The sequence below is a fragment of the Apodemus sylvaticus genome, chromosome 6 (assembly GCF_947179515.1).
Source record: "Apodemus sylvaticus chromosome 6, mApoSyl1.1, whole genome shotgun sequence".
In the NCBI taxonomy this organism is placed as follows: domain Eukaryota; kingdom Metazoa; phylum Chordata; class Mammalia; order Rodentia; family Muridae; genus Apodemus; species Apodemus sylvaticus.
Genome location: NC_067477.1, coordinates 44,196,294 through 44,203,377, shown reverse-complemented (window position 1 = coordinate 44,203,377; position 7,084 = coordinate 44,196,294). Strand labels below are relative to the sequence as shown.

At 42.9% G+C, this 7,084-nt stretch overlaps 1 pseudogene; it reads left to right on the top strand.

The window, feature by feature from the left end:
* The first annotated feature begins 279 nt into the window (after window positions 1-279).
* On the top strand, window positions 280-399 carry LOC127688250 (uncharacterized; annotated as a pseudogene).
* Window positions 400-7,084: the final 6,685 nt, after the last annotated feature.

Below are 7,084 nucleotides of genomic sequence, written 5' to 3'. Positions count from 1 at the left end.
ATGTCTTGGGTATTCCAAGTTTCTAGGCTAATATCCACTTATCAGTGAGTGCATACCATGATTGATCTTTTGACACTGGGTTACCTCACTTAGTATGATGTTCTCCAGCTCCATCCATTTGTCTAAGAATTTCATGAATTCATTGTTTCTAATGGCTGAATAGTACTCCATTGTGTTATCTACCCAATTTCATGTTCTTTCTCTCTCAAAAGCAGAACAAAAATAAATAGAAAAAAAAATTGGGGATAAAAAAAAACAAAGACAAAATACTGAAACAACCCTGCCCCTAGAGCATTGCAAGTGTGGCTGCTTGGTCACATGGGTGCCAGGAGGTGGCAGAGAGGGAAGAACCTCTGGGTTCTGACCTATGAACATTTGGATGATTAGTAGCCTACTATTCCCTGAAAAAAGTGAGTCTGAGACAACTACCAGACAGGGGCTGTGCAAGCCCCTACTGCTTCCAGGATTTGGAGTAAGCAGGAGGCCAGAAGTGCCCTGCTTGAGACTGAGGCGTCCTGGAGAGGGAAAGCCTGAGACAGACAACCTTTTCATGAAGTCACTTGGGCAGGACAGATGAGGAGAATGTCTGAGTTAATCACCAGACAGGCGCCATGGGGCCTGGACAGGGAGCTAGCCTGAGGCAACCTGTGGGGAGCTGCAAGGGCTGGGCGTCAGATTTGCTCGAGATGATCCCTGCCTGGAGCCACCATGCATTAGCAGGTCATAGCACTCCTGAGACCACTCCTGAAAGGACCCCAGACACTCAGAGACCCCAGGCACCACTAAGAGGAGCAAGTAAGTGGTGGAGAAACTCAAGACAATGAGAAACAGAAGGATGTGAGCACAGTGAAGAGAGACAGAACTAGAGACTTGGGGGTAAGGAGCAACAGCCTGATGTGAGTAGCCAGTGATGCTAACCAGAGACCATAGTGGGGTCCTGGTCTGTGCTATCACCAGGAGCCATGTCTGGGAGCCACATCTGAGTTCCTGGCCAAGCAGCAGCAGAGGTCTGTTACTACCAAAGCCAACAGACATCTCTATTCTGGTCTGATGCCTGGGGACATGTTGATGTCTGATTGCTGTGCAGAACTGTCTTTCCCCTTGCCTGGGCATCATGGGAGAGCTGGTCCTGGGGCTATGAAAGCAGGAGAGCTGACTCCACTCCTAGCCAGCTACAGTACTCAGGCAGGTGGAGATACGAGTATGAAATACCTGGCCCTACCACTTGTCTCCTGTGCACTGGTGTGGATAAGGAAGAGATACTTCTTTCCCCTTTGCCCATCATCACCTGCAGCTGGCAGGAGACCTGATGCTGTTGTCATGAAAGCGAGAGAGTTATCCCTGCCCCTCAACAGCTGCAACACTCAGGAGAGTGGGCCCTGCACCTCACCTGGGTAGCACAGAAGTAGAGTTAATGCTGGTGGCTAGGGCATGAGTGTGGGAGAGCTGGCCTTGTCACTTGTTGGCTGTGCTGCGAATATCCCCCCACCCCTCTCCCCTTGCTACATATAACAGGCAAGAGAACTGTCCCTCACCTGCTGTAGCACTTGGCAGCACAGGCCCTGATAGTGTGGTTGCTGGTGACTCAGCCTTAAGGAAGAGCCAGCTGGCTGATCAGTTCAGATATCTCTCAGGTGCAGATCCAAGGCTTCGAACTGCCTCACCCCAACATTTACCCCATCAATGAATTGCTAGAACATGTGAAGGGGCCCATTCTACAGATCCAAAACTACAGGATCTCCAAGATATAACACAATAGCAAGACATCCCAGAGGAGTCCCAGTGAGGTTCCATTATTGACAGAGTAGCAGAAGCCAGAGGCCTTTCACCAGACCAACAAACCATCACAATGAACATTTGCAAGCAAAGAAATATGGACAAAAGTATATACTGTGGGACATACGGTGACACACTGCAGCTTCCACAATGAGATTTTTGAATCTGTTGTGGGGAGGTTGCAAGGGTGAAGGGAGGGTATGAGAGGAGGGAAAGATTAGGGTGCATGATGTGAAATTCACAATGAACCAATAAAACGTTTAAAAAAAGAACACTGATATAAAGCACACAAAAACTAAAGGAATATGTTTTGTGTTGGCCAATGACTTCTGGGTGTGGGGCCTGCCCTGGAATGTGTTTGATATACCTAGTAACATTCCACTAGAGAAAACTGATTTCCTCTTTCCCTGAAGGCATCAATTGCAACCAGCTTTTTGATTAGGAGTAGGACTTTCGGTCCACCTCCCCTTCTAAGTGCCAGGATTTTGTCTGGTATGAATTTTTTTGGGTCTTTGCCATTAGTCTCTGAGGATTCACGTGCCTCAGTCATTTTGTGTAGGGAAGATGTTGTTTCCTTGGCACCACCTATCACCTCTGGTTCTGGCAATCTGCTTCCTTTTCTGCATAAGAACTTAACCTTAAGGGGCAGGGTTTGATGAAAACATCCCACTTAGGACCGAATGCTCCAAATTCTCCTACTATTTGCAGGTAGTCCAGTTGTATATCTCTTTGTTAATTATTATCTATTGCAAGGAAGAAGTTTCTCTAATGACAGCAGTGCTCTAATCTGTGAGTAGAGGAATAGGTCATTAGGAGTCATTTTGTTGTTGTGTTGCTTCAACAGAGTACATATGACTACTTGTAGTCAAATTCACAGTGAGAATTGGGGAGAAGAGGTTAAAAAGGGCAGAAAGATTTGAAAACTGAAGACTGTCCAGAAGTGGGAAGTTAGGGGCAAAGAGGGTGAGACCATTGAAGAATCTAGTGTCAGTAATAAAACATAATACACTGGCATGACAGTTGACATTAGATCATCTCAGGAAATGTCCAGACCCAACCCATTGGGAGATTAAGAGTATAAAAGTTTAAACTTATTTGAAAGATTCTGCTTCAAAAAGATAGCTCCAGGGTGTCCTAAACACATAGTACTACCTAAGGAAGTGTTTCCCCAAGTTCAGTCACCCAGGCATTCAGAGACCACTAAATCTGTAGTCTTTGGTGGGTGAGTATTGACTACTGTTCACACTGGTGAAAAATAGTGTTGATTTTGCAGGCAGGCATGAGGGATGCAAGAGTCTTGGGGATCGTGAAGACTACTTCACGATTTTAAGAGAAGGTGAGGGTGAAGTCTAAGTCATAAGGGATGCCCAGAATGCTAGAGATGCCAGTACCAGGAATGTCTGCCTAAGGTAGCACAGCCAACCCTGAAAAGATACCACCTGGGCTACAAACAGCAAGACCATGGGATGGAGCAGTTCAGAAGTATTGAGACATGTCAACACATGCCCTAGCTGCTAGATGTGTCTTTCCGGATGTCAGTCTTGTTCTTATCTGATCCTTCCTTTCTCCCATTCTACTATCTTGACATGAGTATGTTTACTCTGAAATATTGTTACTGAAAGTATGTCATTTGTTTTTCATTATTATATCCCATAGCTAATAGTTAACTTGAGGCTTAAACTTTGAACTTTTTTTGAGGAAGGTCATTGAGATTTTGGAGAGACTGGGAGATGGACTAAATTCATTTTGTATTATGGGATTTGGGGGAGCCAGGAGTAGAATGTTATGGCTTGATTATAATATATTCCCTGTAATCATGTGTTGACCACTTGAACCTGGATAGCTGTACTATTTGGAGAAGAATTTTAGAAGGTGAGAGCTGGCCAGAAGTAGATAACTGGTTCTTTGTGATATCTTGTGTCTGGCACATCCATTCTCTGACCAGTCAGCCAGTCTATCTTTTTGTCTGTCCCTCCCTCCTTTTTCCCTTTTCCTTTGTATCTATCCTGAAGTGAATAGTACTTCTCTAACACACACCCATGCCGTGCTTTCCAGTATAAGAACAGAATCAAACGATGTTGGGCATAACCCTCTAAACTTTGAGCTAAAATAAGTCATTCTGTCGAGTTTTTATCGGAGTGACACAAATGTATGTAGCACAGCATTTTATAATTGATACCAATCAATTTATAAAATTACTTGCATATAAGTAATGGCAAATAGTAAAATTCCTAAAATTATAGCCACCATTTCTACCACCAAAATGAAATGTAACATTGGTAGATAATTAATAAGAAGTTTTAGAAAGATACCATGTGCTCCATAAGCTTTTGTTCTGGTACATTCTTGACTTGTCTGCTTCAACAGCTCAGTGTGCTGGATGTAAGGTAGCAATGATTAGGGGTTAAAAGCACGATGAGTCCTGATTTCTTCTGTGTGCTACCTGTGGGAAATGTTGTTTAGTTTTCCCTATCTCCATTACTTCTTGTAGTGATGGTTGGATTAAAGTGAGGTGATATGTGGAAAATGTTTAGACTGCTACCTGACACATAGTATAAATATGCAGCAATTGTTACCCATTTTCAGATTTTTTTTTAATGCTCTATATCTTCCTGGTCTTAGTTGGAAAGAATCACATAAGGACCAAGTAGAAAAATATCTATGGTCCATGTTTCTAAACGGCTTAGGCTAGGCTGCGGTCAGAAGATGTCTCGGGATGGAACATCTGCTGCTTATGCTTTGCACAGCTTTGGAGATTATCCCAACCAGAGTGAAGAAAGAATGAAGAAAGAAAAGTTGGGACTGGGTGGGTTGTGTACTCTCTGATGAGACACAACAGTAGCCTGGAACCTCACTCTGTTGATTTTATGCATATTAATTGAAGAGGTAGGGTTTTAGTATATAGTTCAACAAGGAAGCAGGTTTAGCTAATCTAAGTAGGAGATCTCTGCAGGGTAGCAGTCTCAGGCTATGATCATTCTAGAAGAGGAAGCTGTAACTAATAGCTACTACATACACTGTCATCATTGCACGCAGATGGGGCAAGGCTTTGCTGTCACTCTGAACTCCACTCGGAAAAGACTTTGCTACTCATATTGGTCTGAAGCATTGGGGTCCTTGATATGGCTATTTCCAGGTCAACAAACACATTCACCCAGGGCTTATCTGCTCCACACATTTCTACTCTCTCCCTCTGATTACAGTAGTATCTCTGCTCTTGAGATCCATGTGTTTTCCTTCCAACCAATCACTCAACAGCCCCATTATCAAGCAGCCACTTCCACTCTATAGGAAGTATTACAGATTGTTGATCAGCTTTAGCTGTGGTTATGTTACTAGCAAACATGAATAAATGAATAAAGAAAGTCTTGGTGACCAGCAATAGAAGAATGGTTGGCCAAATTGAGGATTATCACATATATAACACAATTTTGAGAAACTCTAAAAATATGTTCTATAAAATATGTGGAGAAAAGAAGTTGTTTTTTTTTTAATTAGGTTTCCAAGCAAGATGTGTCATGTGATACTATTTTTTCACGTATGTCTTGGTCAATGTTCTACTTCTGTGAAGAGATACCATGACCACAGCAACTCATAAGAGGAAGCATAAATTGGGACTTGCTTGCAGTTTCAGAGGTTTAGTCCATTGTCATTAAGGCAAGGATCATAGCAGCATGCAGTCAGACATAGTGCTGGAGAAGTAGCTGAGAGTTCTACAACCAGATCCTCAAGCAGCAAGAAGACAGAGAGCTACTGAGTCTGGCTTGGTGTTCTAAAACCTCAAAGCCCACCTTTAGTGACATACTTCCTACAACAAGTTCACACCTCCTAATCCTTTCAAACAGTTACACCCTAAGCATTCAAATATATGACCATATTGAGAGCCACTCTTATTCAAACCACCACTATGTATATGTAAATATAAGCACAAGGTATAATATATGCTCACTTAAATTTAATCTAATATTTATACCCATAAATGACACAAGAGGTGGGAGCTGATGTAAAAAACCTGCTAGCTCTGTCAAGTTAAGTTATTTTATTAACTATTTACAAAATACTTATTTGCAAGCCTAATTTTGCAACTAAATTGCTAGCGCTTTAGAAATCTCTTTATATCAGTGTCATACTACCAAGCTAGTCTATCTTTTTCTTGGGCTCCTCCAAACCCAGGAGGGCTCCTTAGATCTTTCCTAGACTTCAGCTTCACTTGTGTCCTGCTAGCTGCTACTCTGTGGTTCCTACAAGGCTAGAGAAAATCCCTTTCTCTTAGTCAGTTTTTTCCATGAAGCTCTTCTAAGCCAAAAGAAAGCTCAAATCAAGGAGAGTCAGGTGGTCAAAAAGGTAAACCCAGAAAGAGCCTCTGAAAGTCCAATTGCTAAAAGAGAAATCTCTAGCTCCTCCCCTTCCCCCTTGGCAGGTTGAGTCACATCTCTGTCCTGTGGTAGGCTCCAAGCATGGAGGCAGAACCATTTCACCTTTGTTGTGTGAGGTAGCTCAAAGCCTTCCAGCTGACTGAGCCTCAGGTCATAGAGCAAAGACCACAAGACCTCTCCAAAACAATCTGCCTTACCACAGGCAGGAACTTTCCATTCTTTAGCATTCTTATCTAAGGAGGCTTTAGAGCCACACCCAAACTGCATCTCTATAGGACACACCTAATAGCTTCTTACAAATGCAATATCTTTCTAAGCTTTTGTGTTTTGCTAATAATTAGGTTTTCTATGAATCCTAATCAAATATTCTACAATTCACAGACTATGTCTACCTCATCCATTTGACCCTCTAGTACGACTTGGGATAACCATAATAGAAGGTGTATTACAGGACTCCTGTCCTGTAATCTCAATTTCAGTCTTCTCGTCAAGACCGAGTAAAGGGTGCCGGGTGGTGGTGGCACACACCTTTAGTCCCAGCACTTGGCAGGCAGAGGCAGGCAGATTTCTGAGTTCAAGGCCAGCCTGGTCTACAAAGTGAGTTCCCGGACAGCCAGGGCTACACAGAAACCCTGTCTAGAAAAAAACCAAAAAAAAAAAAAAAAAAAAAAAAAAGAAAAAGAAAAGACTGAATAAAGGAAGTTTAGCTAGTGAGAAGAATGGCTGGTGTGGAGGCTAAATCTTGGATCTGGAATCATCCAGAAGGCCAGTCCCCTGACTTCACTCTCACTGGCGAACTCATCTAGTGTGTTTCCAGCACTATCACATCTCTTCACTTATACCAGGACCAGATTCTCTGGTCTTCCAATGTAGGCTGAAGGCCAACGACTTCCAAAAACAAAAAGCAAAAACCACTCCTGCTTACAGCATCA